This window comes from Thermobia domestica, chromosome 9 (assembly GCF_964235325.1).
Source record: "Thermobia domestica chromosome 9, izTheDome1.hap1.1, whole genome shotgun sequence".
NCBI classification, from domain to species: domain Eukaryota; kingdom Metazoa; phylum Arthropoda; class Insecta; order Zygentoma; family Lepismatidae; genus Thermobia; species Thermobia domestica.
Genome location: NC_137462.1, coordinates 229,543,848 through 229,566,753, shown reverse-complemented (window position 1 = coordinate 229,566,753; position 22,906 = coordinate 229,543,848). Strand labels below are relative to the sequence as shown.

Sequence of the window (22,906 nt, the reverse complement as noted above, 5' to 3'; positions counted from 1 at the left end):
TCAGAAGTTAGGTAATTTATATTTTCATTCCAATAACTATTAGAACTATAGCATTTGATTAGTAGTGTACATTGGTGAAAAAGTAGTATAGTAGATTAGAAATGGCATGTGGTACAGTCTGATTTAGTGGGATGTTCAACCTTTTAAGTAGATATATTGTTGAAATATATGACAATGTATTAACATATCAAGTGTAAATAAGAGATTATCTCTGGCATAATAAGTTAGTTAATGTACTGGAAATGTCTATCCGTCCCCTGGAGATACAGCTTTGCCTTTTTCACCATGTTGCATAAATTTACATAGCCTAGGAGATAAAACTAAGCTCTATTGTTAAACCACGCTATTGTCAATATGTGGCTTTTTCTACTCAAAGTTGAGGAACTAATTCCAGTATCTTAAAACCATGTGACTACAGAGTTTGTTCAGTCTACATTTGGCCAATTTCGACTTACCTAAAAATTTAGAAGAATCCATGGCGCCAGGTCTGTAAGTGCTCTATGTGTTTCCCTTGGTTCCTAACAATTGCCCGACAGCGTAATTTCCACTGAAATAAGGGGGGGGGGACGGTGGCTCAGTGGTAGAGCGTTCACCTCTGGTGCATGGGGTCCCGGGCTCAAACCCTGCTCCCGCCAAGTGAAATTTGTGGTGGACAAACACCGTGTGCGTGAGTTTTCTCGGGGTTCTCCCGTTTCCTCCCACTTTCTTCATTCCACCATTTCATTCATTTCTCATAATCACCGTCTCCTTTAGCCTAACCGGCATAACCATGGGACGTAAAACTAAAAGATTTCGTTTCATTTTCCACTGTAATAGGCTTCTCTGAAGAACTGGGAGGGGAATCTTGTCTCATTCCCTTTGCACAGCTTTCCAAAGTCCTTCCACAGTTGTCACACGCCGTTTTCCCAAAGCCCACTTTACGAATCCAAATCCACAATAGTCCATAGGACTTGCATCTGGAGATTTAACAGGTACCTCATTGAAAGGTATCACCTGTATACCACTTGCCTCCTCCATCTCCCTGTAGAATGCGAGGGACAATCGTGAGGTATGTGATGTGGCCTTGTCCATGTGAATGCGCACCAGATTGTTGTCATTTCCGTACATTGTTGGAATCTCATGCTCGTAGATCGGCCGCATGATCTGCTCCTGAAAATACTGGGAATTTATTTTGCGGTTCTTCGCCACCCTACGAATCTCCAGTTTACCTCGGTAACAGTAGCCGAAACATGCATAAACAGGCATATTTTTACAGGCGCCTCTATATGCGCCTGAAAATGGAACACTTTTAAACGCATGGGACAGGTATCGATTGTTTTCATGATCATTGCGTGTTAATTTCACGGAAACAGGTAGTTTTCATGTTGATAGGTTTGTAAGCTTGCAACGTAAAAAATGCGTGTAAACAACATGTAGAGAGTGGAAAGACATGTACGTGACCGGCATATTCCATGTAGTTGACATATACGTCCCGTCATGAGGATCTGACGACAGCTGCTTTTCATTTGATAAAAATGTAATTGCCATGTTAAATACTTGTGAAATACAGTTGTTAGCGAATTAGTGGATGTGTTAGCGGAATATACATGTAAAGTACATCGCATTGAGTACTATACATCTGTCAGGATCTTGCATATGTGCATGACAAAATGGAAACTTTCCTACACCTGCAGGGGTGCCCACAAGGGGGGGCTATGACGCAAACTGCGTCATTGAAATATTTGGGGGGGTTAAAACTCTATATAAATATGTTTGAGGGTGTGTAAAAATTAATCGAAAAGATTTTTTTTTCTCATGGAAAAACACTTACGGATAGAGAATTGAGGGGGGTGGGCACCACTGTACACCTGTAACATTAATGATTCACTCCAATCAACATTGTTCACTGCATGCACCTGTTTAACTCATTTATTGGTAATCATGATCATTGCATTTTTCGTTTACCTGCACATTGCCTGTATATTGCATATAGGTGGGTTCACACTTCGCATGTACACGGAGATAATACAGGCATTGAATTCAATTTTAATCCCATGTATTATACATGTGTCAGGACCTTGCATAGCGAATGTCGAATTAGAGACTTGTCTCCTATGCCTATAACGTGAATGTTTAGCTCCAATCGACTTTGTTCACCACACTTATCTGTGTAATCCATTTATTGGCAATCATGATAATTGCATGTTCCCGTTAACCTGTACATTACCTATACACTGCACGTACGGGAGTTACACACTTCGCATGTACACGAAAATGATAAATGTAAAATAACATATTCTACATCATGCGTTTTCCATGCTATACGTTAATACATGGTATTTACATATAATGCGAATGTCATACATGTTTATTACACGTTGATAAACAAGCACCTTCCTTGTACTTTTCATTCTTACTGTATTTCGAATGTTATCAACAATCCATTCAAGGTACTTCACATGCATATATTCCCTCCATTTATTTGCATGTGAGTGACTACGTGTACATCACATGTTCTCATTTTAATGTACAGGCTCTGTAGAACGCGTGTTTCGGTGCAAAATTTTCAACAGAAGTTTAGTAGTTTTTCTACAAGCATATCACCTGAAGACAATGTGCCTGTAATATTTTCTTTACGTGTGTTTTCGCTGAAACAGGCGCCTGTATAATGCCTGTCAAAATCTGTCAGGCTTTTACAGGCAGTTTTATGTACAAAACATTGCATGTTTCCTTAAAAAATTTCATAATGGTAGCCATACACCTTTGTGTTGGCGGATTTTCTTTCATTACCATTATGCGAAGTTTCCTCTTCATGGTGGCCTTGGTGCATTCCCTCTTCCTAGGCAACTTCATTGGTGATCCAAATAGTGGAGCTTCGTTGCCCTTTTACTTTTTAATAACATTTTATATTCCACCTAAACTGATGTTACAACCATTCTTCTTGCACTGTTTTCTAATGACAGAAACACTAAAGTTGGCTTCATAAAGAGCCACAACATAGCCATCCCAAAACAGGATTAGTTTGGACGGCATTTTGGTCACAGAGCGGAAACCCACACACTTGGGAACAAATTTAACGCAACACTCACAACAATGGCCCTGTTTTGTGCGTTATTGTCGTCCGCGCGGAAAAGCAACTCCATTCTCAGGAAGCCACTGCACAACACTGCAGGACGCCACGAGCCAGGTCGGGTGAGTCCATTCTGCCCGGGAGGGGGAAGGAACGAAATCAATCAAACGTATGCTAAACAACCTCTATATTACGAAGACCGTACTCAGGTCATTGGAGAAAGGAACGGAGGGATGAATAGCCTACCGTAATTACTATCTCCACTGTAAATTGTTTCTGCTTCTTCAATTTGGATTTTAGTTTGTTCCAATTGCAGCCGTTCCATGAATGAGTAGCACCGTTCATGTGCGTCCAATCAGGGTTGCTGTTTCTTGTATTATCGTTCTCATTAGACGCGTTCCTGTCTTTTTGGGGAGGTGAGTAGATGTTGGTCTTTTTCTAGCTATTATTGTTGAATTTCGCTCGGCGTACAAACACGCACTTAGGTTAAAACGGAGTTTGTTCGGGGTTCAAATCCGGCATCTCCCTGATGATGGCAAACAACATCTACTTGAACTGTACAACCGTATCTGGCTTGAAGACTCCTTCCTGCTGCCTGGCGTGAAGCCTTTATTCTTCCTATATTGAAGCCTGCCAAACCTGCTACATCTAGTAAAAGCTACCGCCCAATCGCCTTGACAAGCTGTCTGTGTAAACTGTTGGAGAAGATGATCAACGCCCGATTAGTCTGGTTTCTTGAACACCATGGCCTCATTACTAATCTTCAGTGCGGCTTTCGGCGCTTCCGCTCTACTACTGATCATCTGGCGCATCTCAAAAGTGCTATTCAGGATGCCTTTCGTCATCAAGAACATCTTTTGGCCATCTTCTTCGATCTTGAAAAGGCCTACGACACTGTTTGGCGTTCTGGCATTTTACGGCAACTACATCTCTGGGGCTTACGTGGCCACTTGGCTCTCTTCATCCAGAACTTTCTTGCACAACGTACTTTTAGAGTCAAGCTGGGAGCTATTCTCTTTGCTTCATTTCCACAGGAAAGTGGTGTTTCCCAGGGCAGAGTGTTAAGTGTCACATTATTTGCTGTAGTTGTGAACAGTGTGATGTCGCAATCTCCCCTACAGTTAATGGGTTGCTTTATGTGGACGGCTTTACTATCTACTGTCTCTCACGTGACCTCAGTTACTGTTACTGTTACTCGCCAGTTGCAGTTAATGCTTAACCGTCTTCACCGCTGGTCTTCCACTACTGGTTTCTGCTTTTCTCTCACCAAAACACACTGTGTACATTTTTGTCGCCTACGTCACTGTGCTTACGATCCTGAGCGGTTCCTTGGCTGTTCTCGATTGTCTTATGTCCATCATGTTCGTTTTCTGAGCTTGGAGTTTGACCGCAGACTTACATGGGCTGCTCATGTTCGAGAACTGAAGTATCGCTGTCTTCGCTCCATGAACTTACTACGTATGGTGTCTTATCTTTCGTGGGGTGCTGACCGTGTGGTGATGCTGTGTTTATACCGTAGCCTTATCCGCTCACAATTGGATTATGGCTGTGTTGCCTATGGTTCTGTTCGACCTTCCATCCTACGTCATCTGGTTGCAGTTCATCATCTTGGCCTTCGTTTGGCACTTGGAGATTTTCGAACCAGCCCTATTCCTAGTCTCTATGTTGAGGCTCATGAGCCATTTCTTTCCCATCGTCGAGACTGCCTACTTCTGCGATATTACATTCATATTCAAGCCTTACCTGCCCATCCTTCGGCCTTTGCACTTGAGGCTGGTGCTCGCTACGCCAGATATCAAGCACAACCCACTGCTGCTCGGCCTTTTGGCATTCGTGCTCCCGACCTTGTGGCTTCATTAGGACCTCAAGTCCCTGCTATCTGTCCATTGGGCTTCCTTCCTCTTCCTCCGTGGACTGTTCTTCCACCAGTTGTCAGTTTTCATTTACTGCAATTTAAGAAGTTTCTTACCAGCAATCAACAATTTTGTCAGGAATTCTTCTCCTTTCTGGAGGCGTACGGTACCTACGCTATCTTCTACACAGATGGTTCGAAGCATGACGATTTGGTTGGTTGTGCCTTCGTCACGGATGACCATGGCGCTGGCTTGAAGCTACATCCTACTTCCACTGTCTTCACTGCTGAATTGGTTGCTATCCTGGAGACCCTGCATTATATTCGTCGCCGCCATCTTCGACAGGTACTTGTCTGCTCTGACTCCAGCAGCGCTTTATGTAGTCTTACCGACGTGTCAACTGCGCACCCTATCGTTCAGCAAATTCTCCTCTCCTGCCATTCCTTACGTCTTGCAGGTTGTGACGTTCAATTTTGTTGGGTGCCTGGCCATGCTGGTATTGCAGGTAATGAGCATGCTGACCGTGTTGCCAGAGAAGCTGCCCTTACAGGACCTGCCTATCCGGCACCGCTCCCCAGCTCTGATATTCGTCCTATGATCGATCGTCTTCTTCACCACTGGCAGACACTCTGGGATGAGCACCTTCAGAATAAATTATACGCTGTGAAGCCGCGACTTGGTGTTTGGCCCACGAGTTCTCGTCCCTCAAGACTGGAAGAACGAAGATTGGCACGCCTACGTATTGAGCATAGTCATCTGACCCATGGATAGCTATTACGTCGGCAGAACCCGCCTTCTGTTCGAATTGTGGTGCATCCCTGACCATCCGCCGCCTTCTCGTGGAATGTTCTTCTTGCTCCTGAGCGAGCTCGCCTTGGATTACCAGCCGATCTGGCAATCTTGCTTGGAAACGATGAATCCATGATCCAGAAAGTGTTCACTTATTTGCAGAATCTGCATGTTCTGAATGCTCTGTGAGTGCATTTCTCACGTTACTTTTAATAAATTTATTTATGATCTTATCTAATTTTTCTTAGCTTTCATGATGATTTTATGCTTGTCATAGCATTTCCTTGCTTTTATTCTATTAATGCACTGTTATATTCCGTACTAATTATGGGCTGCGCTACGTGTGTTCACCTATTGCCGAGCTGCCCCGGCAGAGAAAATTAACCTGTCTTTGTGTACTAGCCAATCCTGGTATTTGTGTATTGAGTTTGCACATTTTCTAAATGCTGTGACATTTTACTTCATCAATGCCTTGACACTTTAGCATGCTCCAGATACCTCTTTTATTTTATTATGTCTGCGCTACTATATTTTTCTTCTTGGATACTTTTATTTTGTTGCTGTCAAAGAAGGGTGCAAAAGACCCCATTGTCGACGCGCCCACCCAAACTATTTCAATCAATCAATCAATCGGACAAGCAGATTACCCAAAACCAGACCTTATTCCGAATTTTAAATGGGTTGTTTCTTCTTCTTCATACACTTTCTTGTAGGCCTTGTGCCTTTTTTTCCTGAACTTGGTTAGCTCTCTCTAACGCAGCAGTCACACTTTCTTTCAACTCTTCCACTTATTAGGAATAGTTTGTTGGGTGTTAGCCTTCGTCATTATCCAGGAGACCTCAAAATTGAATGGGATAGTTCACGACCAAAATGAAGATGGAAAGGGCTATACCCCATAGAGGAGCATACTCTTGATTTGATTGCATATTCAATGTGTTTATATCCCTACTCCTATACTCATGGTATTTATTATAAATACTTTTCGTCCACTTTTACCTCCTTGATAATTCTATCAGACTTATTATCCCTAGCTCTGTAGACACTGACATAGCTATATTTAGTTCCTAGAATCCTCCTCACTTCTCTCCATAACTTGCATGAAAACACACTAGGATTATCAGAACAAATACGTTCATAGGTTCCGTATTCCAAAAAGAAATTAACAATGCAGTTTACCATATTCTTTGGTGTCAGTCTTGTTATAGGGCAGAGTTTAATAAATCTGGATAAAGCGTCTACTAATACAAAACAGTATCTGTATCCTCCTTCCTTTGAAGCTAGAAGAATCCCAAAATCGTCCACAAAAATTATTTGGTTGGGCTTAGTAACTAACGAGCTTTGCAATTCTCCAAATTTCATGTTGACATTTTCCTTAAATACAGTACAGGTTCCACAGCTTTTACAGAAACCCAGTATATCGCCTTTCATATTATCCCAAGAATATGTGTTTCTTATTTTTCTAAAAGTTTTATTCACAGAAGTACGTCCAGATTCTTTAATCGTGTGACCTGTATAGCAAGCTGAAGCAAACAATATTTTGGGAATCCATATTACATGCTTAAGGTCGTTCATGACCTTAACACGCCGCGTAAGAATCCCTTCGTCAGAAAAATACGTGACAGTATCTAGGTAGTTTATTTCTCATTGAACGAGTTAACTTTTGTAATTCGTATCTTTTGAAGCGAATTAATTTACTCAAAAAAAATCTTTGTCCTATTCTATTTTTTTTTTTCAAAATCTGTCACCTGGATCAAAATTCCTTTTGAATTTTCTTCTTTTCGGTAATTCAAAAAAAAAAAAAAAAAAAAAAAAAACTTCCTCTTATATTTATCAGACACTTGCGTCATTGTAAATTTCTCTATATTTTTCTTCATCTTTTCAAGTTTCATTTTTCCGCTTTTCTATTTTAACAAATTTACAATCAATGATATCTTTAAAAAAACATTATATATTTGAACTTCTTTAAAATCAACAAGTGCACTATCTTCTAATTGTATCTTTAAATAACCTGACTCCTCTCCTCCCAAAGGCAAGTTCTGTTCGACGTTTGAGCCAATAAATTCCTTTCAATTTGGGTGATCATTTTCATCCAGGATAATAAATCTACATGCTCGATCTTTCCTGATCTGGAATGTAAAACTACATTAAATCTCATGATCCGTATGGCCCAACGACAGACTATTGCAGGGATATTAGTAGCCTTTAATAAACTTATAGCAGCTCTGTTGCCTCTATGGACATGCACTAAAGGAGCATGTACTAAATGAACTTCAAATCTCTCAAGAGAAGTTACAATAGAAAGTAATTCCAGGTATGCAGAACAATACTTTACTTGAGCTCTATTTAATCGCCTAGACCCCTAGCCACTCGCTATTCGGGAACCATCTATGTATATAAAGAATGGTTCGTTTAGCTTTGATAGCAAAATTTCGGGGTCTTCAGATAATGCTTTCTTCAATCTGCCCAAAGCTTGATCGTGTATTCTCTCCCATTTAAGAACAATGTTTTTTTTTTTTTTTTTTTTTTTTTTTTTTTTTTCGGAGAAATAATTTCGGCCATGTTTTTGGTTTAAAAAAAAAAAAAACTGTCAATTCAACTAGTTGTCATTTGCCTCAATAGATGGCACGGGAGATGTCTTTCCGCTTTAGGTTGTTGCCCTTATAGTTTATGTTTGAAATGTAGGTCACATTTAGTGTGTGGCGCGCGGCTTTTCTAATCGGTGTAACGGCGTGTATGTGTTCGTGTAAATTCAAGTAATCTTACCAAAACCACTAGTAAACATTATATTCTATTATAATCAACTTTAGTATACACCTCTTTTGTTGTTTTTGATTCTTTATAATAAATTCTCATCGTTTATCTATCAATTATTGTGTGTGCATTACGTACATTTTTTGGTCCACGCCGGACCGGATAAAGAACTAGCAATGAAAACAGTCCAAGGTCCTCCGGATCCCTAGTGGTGTGAATCGAACTTTTCTCTTCCCGTGTTCCGTTCGTATTTAGTGTAAGTAGTATTTCTTATCGTGTCGTGTCCGTTGTCTTTTCGTGTGTTCACAATGGAGCAATTTCGTAGAAAAAAGGCAGTTGTAAAAAGAGAAGTCACCCGACTTCAGGGGAAAGTAGCGACTCAAATTCATAACCAAGACTTCAACGTGACATTTTACATTGAAAAATGCAAAGAACAGGACACAAAATGTAGTGAACTGGTGAATGAATTGGAAACTGTGTGTGATGAATCGAACTATGAAGCGTTTGACAAAGAAATTAGTGAAATACAGGATAAATTAGAATCAATGTTGAGCAAGTTATTGAACTTAAAAGAAGCAAGCAATGGTACAAACTCTAGTGATGCTAAATCTGATGTAAAACTCCCGAAGTTAGAACTTCCTTACTTCTGTGGTGAGACTCATGAATGGATGTCATTCTGGGACTTACTTAGTGCATCAGTACATAATAACCAAACATTGACAGGTGCTCAGAAGCTACAGTATTTAAGGGCTTCTGTGCGGGGTGAAGCAGCAAGCCTTATTCAGTCGATTCCTGTAACCGGTCAATATTACGAAGTGGCGTGTACTCTGTTAAAAAACCGATATGAAGACAAGAGAGAAATAGCGAATCAAATAGTGAGAAATAGACTTTTCGGTATACCGAAAGGGAGTGAAGTGTGTGCATCTTCATTAAGAAAACTTTTGGACATAACAACGGAATCTGTGCGTGTGCTAAAGGCACTAAATGTGCCTGTTGAACACTGGGACGTAATTCTTGTGCATGTGACATGTGAGAAACTTGACTCCGACTCAAGGCGTCAATGGGAACTGTCGTTAACAAGTACGCCTACCAGTGGTGAATTACCATCATTTCAATTATTAACTGATTTCCTAAATCAGCGAGCCAAAGCGCTAGCTGCAGCAGCGAGTGCAGATACAGATCAAAGTGCATCAACATCCCAAAAAAACCCTTTCACCATCAAGAACAAGCCCCCAGGTGTTTTTCATAAGACCAGTGGACTCCCAAAACATAAAGTCACGCAGTCGTACCATGCAAGTACACAAAATTGCGTAAAATGCAATCAGCAACATCTCCTGCATCAATGTAAGAAGTTTATCGACATGTGTGTGAATGACAGACATGATTTTGTGAAACAAAATTCCTTGTGTTTTAACTGTTTAAAGTATGGTTGTGTTATAAGTCAATGCAAGTCAACAAGCTGTCATAAATGCAAGAAAAGGCATCATACCCTCTTGCACTTCATTCAAGAACCTAAGCAAGTCGGCGATTCAAATCAAAACGGTAGCCAGCCCATTACCTCTCTTTTGTCGGCGAATGGAACTGGGTCTGAAGTGTCACTTTCAACAGCAGTGGTGTATGTGAGTGATCAATATAACAATTACCAACCTGTCCGTTGCTTGATTGACAATGGAAGCCAGACTTCGATGATTACAGAAAACTGTGTTCAAAAACTTGGCCTTCGAGAACAGAAGATAAATATTACCATCACAGGAATCACGTCAAGTAGCGTAGGAAAGTCACAAGCTATGGTAAATATTCAGTTACAAGGGAGGTTCAACAAGAATGTTCAGTTAGCGACTAATGCCATCGTCGTGCCTGTAGTTACGTCTAACATTCCGAAAAGTGTCGTAACAAACATAGATCAGTGGTCACACATAAAGGGACTGGAACTAGCCGACCCTATGTTTCATATCCCGGGAAAAATTGAATTACTTCTTGGAGCTGACGTGTACGGTCATCTGTTAAGTAGTGGTAGGCGTGTTGGTTCCAGAGACACACCAGTAGCAATAGAAACTGTGCTTGGATGGGTACTAACAGGCCCCATCAAAACTAATCCTAGCCCATCAACTGTGTCATCCCACTTTGTGTTGTGCACATTAGATTCAGTTTTGAGAAACTTTTGGGAAATTGAAGAGTTGCCGTCAGCAAAACATTTGTCCCCCGAAGAAAATGCGTGTGAAAATCATTTTGCAGCAACTCACAAGCGTGACAGTGATGGAAGATACATCGTCCAGTTGCCGTTTCGTAACAACGAACCTAACCTAGGTGCTTCCAGAGAAACTGCAATCAAAAGGCTAATCAGCATTGAAAGAAAGTTAACACGGTCACCAGATCTACAAAAACAATATTGTGATTTCATGAATGAATATTGGTCTCTCGGACATATGGAATTAGTGCCATCTGATACAGCACACAATTCTCAATGTGACCCCAACTACCTTCCGCATCATTTTGTAATGAAAGACAGTACAACAACTAGTTTACGTGTCGTGTTTGACGGGAGTGCTAAAACTTCAAACGGTCTTTCATTAAATCAAAACTTAATGATAGGACCTAAATTACAGGATGATCTGATTTCTATTGTACTTCGTTTTAGATTGCATCCCGTAGCTTTATGTGGTGATGTTGCTAAAATGTATCGACAGGTAAGAGTGTGTACAGAGCATACTGACTATCAACGAATTGTGTGGAGAGAAAGCTCCGAAGAACCGATTCGTGATTTCAGATTAGTGACCGTGACCTACGGAACAGCATGTGCCCCGTATCTTGCGGTGAAGTGTTTACAGCAGTTGGTTACTGACGAAGGGGAAGCATTTCCTCTTGCCGCAAAAACTGTGCTTAGTGATTTTTTCGTCGATGATTGTGTAACAAGTGTACGGTCAACCGAAGAAGCATTGGAACTATACACTCAATTAACACAGCTTCTATCGAAGGGTGGATTTGAGCTGCGAAAATGAACTTCAAACGATGTAAAAGTGCTAGAACATATCCCACCTCATCTTCGTGAAAGTAGTTTGCCATTCCATTTCAGTGAGAATGATGTGATTAAGACATTAGGAATTCAGTGGTGTCCATCGCTTGACCAGTTCTCGTTCTGTGTAACGGTTCCTCGAAACTACTCAGTGTTAACGAAAAGAGTACTACTTTCAGAAATTGCGAAACTGTATGATCCATTAGGATGGCTCAGCCCAACAACTATCAAAGGGAAGTTGTCAATACAAACACTGTGGAAATTGCAGCTTGATTGGGACGAAGTTTTGCCCAGTGAAATATCAAGTGCATGGAGAAAATATTGTGAAGAGTTTCCCATATTACAAGGGATTAAGATAGACAGGTGTATGGTACCAAGAAATGCTGTGCAACTGCAATTAATAGGATTTTCAGATTCATCTGAGGCTGCTTACTCATCCGTTGTGTATTTGCGTTGCTTATGTGCCGATCAAGGTGTTACAGTAAAACTCGTATGTGCGAAAACAAGAGTGGCCCCTCTAAAAAAATTAACTCTTCCCAGACTGGACCTCTGTGGAGCTGTTCTCCTAACACGCTTAATGAACATGGTAGTGAATTCGTTACGTATGAACTTTGACAGCATGCATGCATATTCAGATTCAACTATTGTGCTTGCATGGATTGCGTCTCCACCCAGTAAATGGAAAACATTTGTGAGTAATCGCATTGCAGAAATTCAGCAGTCTGAAAATATTGAGTGGCACGTTTTAGGAAGCGAAAATCCTGCTGACTGTGCTTCGAGAGGAATTAACCCGTCAGACCTCGTCACGCATCCATTGTGGTGGTCAGGACCAAGTTGGCTATACAACACAGTGTTGCCAACCAGCGAGAATCAGGAATGTGACATTGAAGCGGTGAAGGGTAAGCAGAAAAATAGTGTTGTTGTGTTGCATACTACAAGTGACATTAGTTTTATTGCTAAATTCTCATCATTCATAAGGCTTCAGAGAGTTGTAGCCTGGTGCAAAAGGTTTATTTTCAATTGCAAGTCAGGAAGCCATAGTAAACTAAGTGGAGTGCTATCTACAGTTGAACTGCAACAAGCAACTCATTACTTGGTAAGGCTTGCTCAACAAGATGAATTTCAGCAAGAAATCAAGTGTTTGAAGGAAGGAAAACTTTGCCTACGAAAAGTCGTCTTGTGTGCCTCAACCCTTTTCTCGATGACCACAATATTCTCAGAGTGGGTGGCAGGTTGCAACACGCAAATTTAAATTTCAACTCAAAGCATCCAGTCTTGTTTCCACGTAATCATGTGCTTACAAGACTTATTGTAGAACAAGAACACCGCAATAATTTACATGCTGGCCCTCAGTTTTGCTGGCAGTTCTACAGCAGCGTTTTTGGATTATTAGAGGTAGAGATTTAGTGCGACATATAATCAAGCAGTGCGTCACCTGTCATCGTCAAGCTGCAGAATCAGCTTATGGGCGATTTGCCCTCTCCACGTGTTAACCCAGGTCGGCCCTTTCAGGTATGTGGAGTGGACTTTGCTGGTCCAGTAACATTGAAAAACATGAAGAAAACGTACAAGGGATATATAGCATTATTTGTGTGCTTTTCCGTGAAGGCGATACACTTAGAACTAATAAGTGACTTAACTACAAGTGCCTTCATAGCAGCTCTAAAGCGCTTTATAGGGAGAAGAGGTAAACCTACACATATATATAGTGATTGTGGCACTACATTCGTAGGTGCAAATCGAGAGCTCAAAAACATGTTAAAGATAGCGGATCGTAGTGAACATCGAGATGAAGTTTCTAACTTTCTTAGTTCGCAAGGCATCTCATGGCATTTCAACCCCCCTAGTGCGCCACATCATGGAGGTCTGTGGGAAGCAGGGGTCAGATCACTGAAACATCATTTACGTCGTATTGTGGGTAACGTGATCCTCAACTTTGAAGAACTTTGCACAGTCTTAACACAGATTGAAGCCTGTTTAAATTCCCGCCCTCTCACAGCAGCATCAAGTGATCCAAGTGATCTGTGTGCATTGACTCCTGGCCATTTCTTAATTGGTGAGCCATTGGTTGCCTTTTCTGAACCTGACTTAACTAACATGAAGTTGTCACAACTTGCTAAGTGGCAACTTGTGCAAAAATTAGTTCAGCATTTTTGGCGAAGGTGGTCCAGTGAATATTTATCTCGACTCCAACAACGGCCAAGGTGGTGGTGTACTCAGACGAACATTAAGATTGGTGATATGGTAATTCTGAAGGACTACAAAACTGGAGGCTGGCAAGAGTGGTAGACATTCATCCAGGTAGTGACAGTCTTGTACGTGTGGCAACAGTGAAAACAACACAAGGACTCATGAAAAGACCAATTGTGAAATTGTGCCCACTTCCTTTCAATCAGTCGTAATTTTGTTTGTTTTGACAACCTAATTTTGTTGTGTGTGTTGAAATTCAGTGAATTTCAAGGTAGGCGGTATGTTTGGTTTAAAAAAAAAAACAACAACTAGTTGGCATTTGCCTCAATAGATTGCACGAGAGGTGTCTTTCCGCTTCAGGTTGTTGCCCTTATAGTTTTTGTTTGAAATGTAGGTCACATTTAGTGTGTGGCGTGCGGCTTTTCTAATCGGTGTAACGGCGTGTATGTGTTCGTGTAAATTCAAGTAATCTTACCAAAACCACTACTAAACATTATATTCTATTATAATCAACTTTAGTATACATCTCTTTTGTTGTTTTCGATTCTTTATAATAAATTCTCATCGTTTATCTATCAATTATTGTGTGTGCATTACGTACACAAGTTTTTAATTCTAAAGTAAAAGAAGTTAAAATAGCCAATTAAAGCCTGAAGTCTCCTAACATTCTTCGGACGAGTGAATTGATTTCCCATACGGATCTTTTCTCTCGTGCAGGTGACTGCACCAGGTCGTATTCGGAATCATGAAAACTCCATTTCTTGTAAAAGCAGATCAACTTTCTATGGATTTAAAGTAAGTCCGGCGGACTTCATTCTACTTAGAAAGTCATTAAGAATTTCAAGTAATTTCTCATGTGTTTCCCTTCCTAATAGATAATTATCGTAATAAGCGATTGCCTTAGTAAGCTATAGTTCTCCTAGTACCATCTGCATGAATTTTACTAGCGAGAAAGGCATATCTTCTTAACCCATTGCAGCCAGTTTTGAACTTGTATATCCCTTTATGCGTATTGAAGGCCGTATACTTTTGACTTTCCGGGTGAATTTTTATCTGGGCATACACGAACTTCGCGTCCAAAATACAGAATTAATTCTTTCCTTCTAAGTGCGCTAGTGACTCAGTTAAACTAGGTAAAGGCTAATCGTCATAGCATTCACCTGGCACGAGTCTAAAACCAGCTTACATGAATTAGCACGTTTTTATGCAAAATGGGGGCACCTACAGACTTTGAATGGCATTTTCTATCAAATTATCTGATTCCATTTCATCTAGAAGCTTCGACATTATATTTCTCTTTTCAGTTGAAAGAAGTCTAACCCGACAATAGAATATACGAGGGTTTGCAACGCTAATTTCATGTTCTAGTAAATGGGTTAAACCAGGTTTAGTTGAAAATGCTTCCTTAGGTGTATATAGTATATTCTTTAACCTCTCTTTCACACTCGAATCTGTGTGGAAATTTCTCAACATTTGGTCTATAAAAACTCCTATATTTTCTCGAAAAAGCAGATTCTCTGAAATCTTCGACCCTTCATCTCTGTAAGGATGGAAAGCATAAGCAAGGGACAGTCTTCTATCTTCCAACCGAATAAATCACATGATAATACCATTTTCTTCTTATAAAGGAAGTCTGTGTCACATAGTATAGGTTTTGATGAATGAGAAAGAATAAGGAATTTCTGTTTCGCACACTTCCCATAGAAATTTATTTCTACAGTAATGCTTTTATACACTCTAGTGGAACCTTCGGCCAGGGACAAGTGCATTATATCCCTTTTAAATGCACAACCTTGCTACTCAAATTGTTCGGCAATTTGTCCGAAAACAAAACAATAGGGGCTGTCACTGTCCACATAGAATAAATAGTTTTTTTTAAATCCTTAATTAAGGGTACTTTTTCCCATACTTTTTAGATCCAGCGCCTACAGCTGACCATAAAAAAGATTTCCGCCTTGTTTTTCGCTCTTCTTAGGCTCCTCGCATCCGAAACTTCTTTCTGTGTCCCTTCCTTCCGGTTTGTGGGAGACGTGTCCCTTGAGAACTCGGAAGATCATCTCCACCTTCTTGTTTGTTTTCCTATAGACAGCTGGTTTCTTTCGCTCTTAGATGACCTCTGTGTTTTCTTTCTTGGGAATTCTGAATCATCTGAGGTGCTTTTTCTGATCATATTTCAATCCTAATTTACTCAAATGAATTCCAGCATGTTCCAAGAAACAAGCTCTTAACACAATAAAGAAGAGGAATCCAAAATATAGAATGGAAAAGAGAAAACCCTCTTTAAAGAAAAGCGAGGAAAAATTATTTGTTTGGAAATAGTACTTCCCATTGCCAGCAGAATTTCCTAACATATTTTATTAAATTTCGCTCCTTTTCCTACCTATTCTTTAGCAGTTTCTGAGCTAGTGAACCAGATCTCACTCCGCTGTCAAAGAAAATTTCACTGCTTTACAATAGTGGAAAGCATATGCATACAGAGAGCATTTCTTGTTCACTACTCTTCTAATGATCGCAGCATAGTTTTTCTACTCACAAGGAAAGTACTTGGGCTCGAACGGATGAATACGCTCAGAAAAGATCGCATGTAATGTGAGCATTCCAGAAACAGTGATATCCATTTTTCTGCAAGATGGTGCAAACGTCCGTAAGAGCAGAGCAAAGTAGTGCACATGCCATAAATATGGGGCGTTATAAACTCGGACTCCGAAACATTTTTTTGCAGAAAAGGGTTGGGTGGATTGAAAAATCAGCAAGCACGTATCATCATTTTTAGGGAAATACATTTTGAATGAAAAAGTTGTGTCCCAGGGTCCCAGACAGGGTCCAAACAAAATTTTCAAATGGTAAGGTGGGTCAAGTAGTATATCGTTGAAAAAGTATTGGAAAAAAAAAAAAAAAGTTGTAGCGAGTCCCGAGTCTATGCTTACCCTGTACAAAACGATAGGCAGCCAAAATGTCAATACAGTTGTCATGAAAGAGTCTGTGACCACCATTTTGCATAGGGTGCGCGTACGGACTTGGGACTTGCTAGATCCTTTTTGTTTTTTTTTCACAATACTTTTCCAACTATATAGTACTTGACCCCCTTATCATTTGAAAATTTTGGTTGACTCTGTCTGGGATCATCTGGGGGATCCTGGGACGCAACTGTTTTCGTTGAAAATGTATGTCCCTAAAATAATGAGATACGTGTGTGCAGATTTTTCAATCCACCAAACCCTTTTCCGCAAAAATGGCTCGGAGTAAAACGCTCCGTAGTTATGGCATTTGCACTACTTTGCCCTGCTCTTACGGTCGTTTGAACCATCTTGCAGAAAAACGGACATCACTGTGTGCTTCTGGGGTGCTCACATTACACATGCTCTCCTTTTTTTGTGCGTATTCATCCGTTCGAGCCCAAGTACTTTCCTTGTCAAATGATTTTTTGAACTTCCAACATTGTTTCTTAAAATGCCCTAAACCATCACAGAAATGGCAACGTAACTTTTCATTCTTTACAGGTTTCTCACTATCTCCCCCCTCCCCTCCCCCCCCCCCCAAGTTACGTCTAAATAATGCCGGATTTATGCCTCAGCTTTAATTTCAGGTAGTTAGATCCTGTGCGTTATTAGAAACAGTTACCAAGTCCTATTCTACCATCCCGTTTTTATGCAAGTTTGCGCAATTTTACTTCTTCTATTAAATTAGATTGGATCTTGACAGCATACGCTTCAAGTTCTTTAAGCGTGCTGAATTTTCTTTCGTGCATATAAATTTTAAATTTAGGATTTGATTTGCTAATAATCCTATATACTTGCTCTTCTGACGGTGGAGTTCAGAGACTACTGTATAGAATGGCTATGTTTCGCACAAATTTGACCATGACTCTGAAGGCAATTACACTAAATGCGCATTTTATGAGTCTGTTTCGAGTTCATAATTAAAAGTATAGTATTCTTGAAGGAAACTATTCTGGAACTCGGAGAAATTCAAAAATAGGGCTTTAAAATTAAACCATTGCTTACTATCCTCGTTTAGTAGATTGGGAACTATTTTATCTAAAATGTCTTCTAAACAAATGTCTCTTCTCTTTGAGTAATCTCGTAAGGATTCTATAAATAAAAATGGGTTGTCTGTCGTTGGCCCGTTAAAATGTGGCAATTGTATCTTTATATCGTCAACAATTTTCTTGCAAGTGCTTATGTTAATAGAGCTTTCCCGTTTTGACTACTTGTTTCTACTCTATCATTATTTCCCACGTTATTCTGATCCATTCCCTTAATTAACTGTAGAATTTGATCTACTTCAATTTCTGCTTCTTCTTGTATCTCCAGAGCTTCCTTCAACGCCCCTATATCTATCTATCCGGCCATCTTTTTTTATTCCTGATCTTAATTTCATAAAAGAATATGGTATTTTGACTTTAAAAATTCCTGACGGGCCCCCAATTATGTAGTATAAAAAACGTAGTGGTTATATATAATAATTATTCTATAGTTATGTAATCATCATCTCTAATTATTAATTCTTCTTATTTGAAATCCTCCAGCGTGTTATTTTCTTTGAAGCTATCTGGCCTACTTATCGATTCGCCCCTCTCAGAAATTACTTACTCGATAGCTATATATATATATATATTACAATTTAGAATAATGCTTATTGTAATATTATTCTGTTGACTTTATATATAATTCACCTTCTAATGTCTAGGGTTATTGTAATCTAAAACTCTTTGTTCCCGAATTCAGGGACTTTTTTTTTATTTTAAAGAACAAAATACAATTAGTCTTTTAAATATCCTTTTATTTCGAAGATAGATAAACTGTTTAGAAAGTTCGTGTTAGAACACTCAGAGTTAATCCCCCGGAGTCTTCAGTACAAACTCTGAAGTGGCTCTAACAGTATAGGTCCTAACTCTGAACCAGTGCGTACCTAACTGAAATTCTGTAATTGTCTAAAATTCCTTAAAATTTTACGTCCTGTGGTATAAGCTAGCGGTGTTCGGAATTCGATTTGGTATTCCGGAATTCGGAATTCATCTAATTCCGGAAAGTTTCGAAATTCCGGAATGTTTCGAAATTCCGGAACGTTTAGAAATTCCGGAATGTTTTGAAATTCTGGAATCTTCCGAAATTCCGAAACGTTTCGAAATTCCGGAATGTTCCGCAAATTCCATAACATTCCAAAAGTTTGGAATTGTGGAATGCTCAAAAGTATGAATTTCGGGACTGTTTTCAAGACTGAAATTTTGAAGCTCACTGTTGATTCTGTAATCGTAATATTAATATTAGTTCGAAGTTTGAGTATAAAAGTTCGAAACAGTCCTGAGGCAATGGTTCTCAAATATTGTTACAAGGCTTTAATCCCACAAATTTACTCGCAAATACTTTGTCGTTTTCACTTTGGTATCTATGGAATATGGTAGCAACATGTCTTAAACAGTTCTGCATTCTCTTATTTACAATTATTGGAATAAAGTACAGCATTTTATCTTTATCTTTTACATTTTTTTTTCAATTATTACCATTTTGTATTTTGAAGTACCAACAAGGAAACAATTTACATGTTTGGCATTTTAAATCCAAACTATTTGTTTTACTATTAAGCAAGGAATACAAGAGCACACGAAACATTTATAGTCATATCATTTGGAATTATATTAATGAGCTTTTAATCTAAAGTACAAGGAGTACACATGAGTAATACATAATTGTGAAAATTTTGACAACTGAAACCCTGAAATGGTATAACTGATGCTACCTGAGACGTCATCAAATAATGCAACAAAAATGTAAATTTAAATTACTATTGAAAGAAAAAGCAAAATTTCTGTGCTACAAAATAATACTGTTAAAGAACAATGATGAGGATAAAATATTATAAGAGCAGGTATTAAATGTCAATTTTCATATAAATGCCCAGATGATTTTTTTAAAAATTAGGGGAAAGTAGACTTTAGACTATATTAGACAAGGCAATTATATATGCAAAATTAGGGGACACGCATTCAAATTATTTCCTGTAATAAAAATTAGAATTCAACTTTCCATGGTAGATTGCACATGTTCTATCTCCGAACAAGGTGAAATACGTGCAATTTACTATGGAAAGTTGAATGTTAATTATTATTATACGAAATAATTTGAACGCATGACTCTTAGCATGCAAGATTGCATAGAAAATTGCATCGCATAAAATGGGCTTTAGGGACTTTTAGCTTAACAAACTTCTTTTATCTCATTGATTTTTTTTATCTGATTTATTTGAGAAATCAGGAGAAAGAAAGTTTTCGCCAACTTTTCTACTCAAGGAAAGTAAGACATCAATTTTTGTAAAGATCAATTTACGCGAAGTACAAATAGTTTTTGATACAAATTAATTATTTCGTAAGAGCGAAATATGAACATTAGACTAATACTTTTAATGTGAATATTAACATTTACGAAATGATTTCTTTCATTTTTAACTTTTACCATCGCTACTCACAATTTCGGGTATACTAATTGAACATTTACCTTTCTTGTTGTTAGTTAGTCATTGGTGCAGACCCTTTCATCTGAATGCATAACTACCCTTCATATTGCAGCTTTGTATGAAAATGTACATATTCTGTTGGCTTGTATCAATGTAATTGTTTAAAGAAAGTAACATGCTTTTACATCAGAATTTCACAACATTGATAATATATTGCTGATTAATACAATTTCTCGACAAACCAATTTTAAATGTTTTTCTCTCACACGATTCATTTATCACCTTGCATAAAATTTTGATTAGTAGTTAGAACTAATCTTCATACTGTGGAGTGCCTTATGCAGAAAGGCAGCTTCCTTGTGAAAGGTGGTGGAGTGACGAGGGAATTGTCAAATGAATTTAAATATTAATGAAAATGACTACTCAATGCTCTTAATTATGCAAATCCCTACTTGGAGTGTCAAATGTGACCTCCTGCTGGAGCCGCCACTACCACACTTAATACCTTCGTGAGCATGAGAAAATAGATAAAACAAAATAACATCTCAGGGTTTTAATTTCAAAATATCTCAGGGATTTTGTTACCACAGCTATGGTCTCAGCAGCTACTTATAAAGGGTATGGCAATTTAAGTAAGGTTAATAAAAGAAAAAAAAAACAAAATTAAATGAACAAGTAGCAGCCTGTTTCTTTACCCTTTACACTCATAGCTGGGTATTTTGGTTCTCTGGGGCGAAACCTTCCTGGGCCCCATACAGGAAGGTGATCAGAAATACTGGAGTTAAAAGGAGTTAATGTTTCCTTAACTCTCCATCCTGAAAGAAAACATCAGAATTAGCAATAGGGTACTCACCACACAGGAAAGAAAACACCCTCTCGCTACTGGTAGTTGATATAGATTTATTTTCCAGCTTGACTGGCAGGTTAGATACGGAAACACACACACACTGATTGCATTTGATAACAAACACTTTCTTACTGATATGTATGATGAGAATTATTTTCACTGGTGCACCATTAACACACTGATATTGAATATTTCATATTACACTTGGTAATAAACACACGATCTTGGTAAATTTTATATAGATTCAATGATACACACTGGAGATCTCACTGACCTCCTAAATTGTAAACAATTAAGCAAACAGAATAATTCTCCTCATTTTAAGAGTTTATTGTATCTAGCTGTCTATATAGAGGTGAGGAGTAGAGAACATGAATAAAATAAAAAAAACAACAAATTTAAATCAATTTAGAATCTTGTTGCTTAGTTCCATTTTTGTTGATTCGACGAAATAAAGTCCACTTCTTTGAGAGTCTCTGCACACTTGAAGGGACGTTGAAAATGTATATGACGATAACACTTGCAGGATGCTACTAATAGCCCATAATGTTAACATGGTAATGAAAATCACACAGTTCCTGGACGTTGGTGACTTAACTAATGGAAAGACGTCAAATCTAGTCAAATCTGACACAGAAGTTAGTCAGCACAAACTAATCACGAAGTTTGGTAGTCTCCTTCGTAAAAGTTCAGGAGGGCCCGGTCATTGTACTGGGACAGGCCAATAGATCTCGGATGAGACGTGTTTGAAATCTATTATATCATTTCACGTCGAGATTTGACTGCAGTGCAAAAGCACTATATGAAAGTTAATTAAACTGGTTATACTTCCGAGTTGAGCAAATGCATGGCCAGTATAGCCAAAGTTCGGGTGTACGAAACGAAAAAAACAATAAAATGCCAAAATAACGAAGTGTTTGAGATTAGAATATGGTTGCACAGTTTTCTTTCTCCACTTCTTAATATATCTCACATATTAACTTATGAGCACAAACAATTACTTAGTGAATATTACTATCACACCCGATCCACGGTACATGTAATATCATGTACTTTATCAACAGAGTTCCAGGGAGCCGATCGTGCTACACCGCTCTGGGACTTAACAGCAACTGAAAAACACAATGTCACAAAATTCCTTCAAACTTCCGCAGTTTCCTGGAAATTGAGCGACTCGCTCTTCCAAGAACAGTAACAAGGAGTTTTGATAGCCGGAGGCTAAAATGTGGGTGGTCTATCCAGCCAACAACGCTTGGGACCGCCGAACTGCACTGCACAGAACAAACCATACGTGACATGTGCTGCCACCACTGCACCAAGCGGCAGTTTCAAAAGCTCCTGTCCAAAACAGTTGTCCATGACAGGAACTGTGTAAACAATACTTCTTTCGTTCACAATAACTATATACAGAATAGAAACACATGATTATACAAACATTAAGATATAATAATATACACAGAACATAAATATACTCAGATATTCAGATGACATTACATATTATCAGCGTAGGGTATCTCTTTTCCATGGTCTCACTATACACGTCTGCTAAATCTGGCTGCCATCTTGCCAAGAAAGAGAGAGAGGAAAACATATGTTGATATTAGCAAATTTTGAAAATGCACACAAGATCTAAATGTCTTGGACGTAGGGAAACACGATGACAAATCAAATCATGAATTTTAGTGGACTTTCCAAGAACTTGTGAGCGTAATACAGTAGTAGTAATAAATTACACATGAAAATAATCAAAATAAAATATAAGATTTTGAAACACGCAGTGCATCTCGGGAAAAGTAGATATAGGCCGTTCGGCTGACGATAACTGTCATCGCTTGGAGGACGCGTAGAACTCGAGAGGTGAGACATTCTTTTAAAAGGTGTGAAAAGCACACGTATAGAAATTGAAAATCTATCATAGCGACGTAAAAAAATTTATGACTTTTTACACAAAGCATGGAGGG

The 22,906-nt window shown here is 38.8% G+C and overlaps 1 protein-coding gene across 7 annotated transcripts in view; it reads left to right on the top strand.

Moving 5' to 3' along the window:
- LOC145660614 (putative ATP-dependent RNA helicase DHX35) overlaps positions 1-22,906 on the top strand; it is a 589,276-nt gene that overhangs the window by 249,875 nt on the left and 316,495 nt on the right. The window lies entirely within an intron of this gene.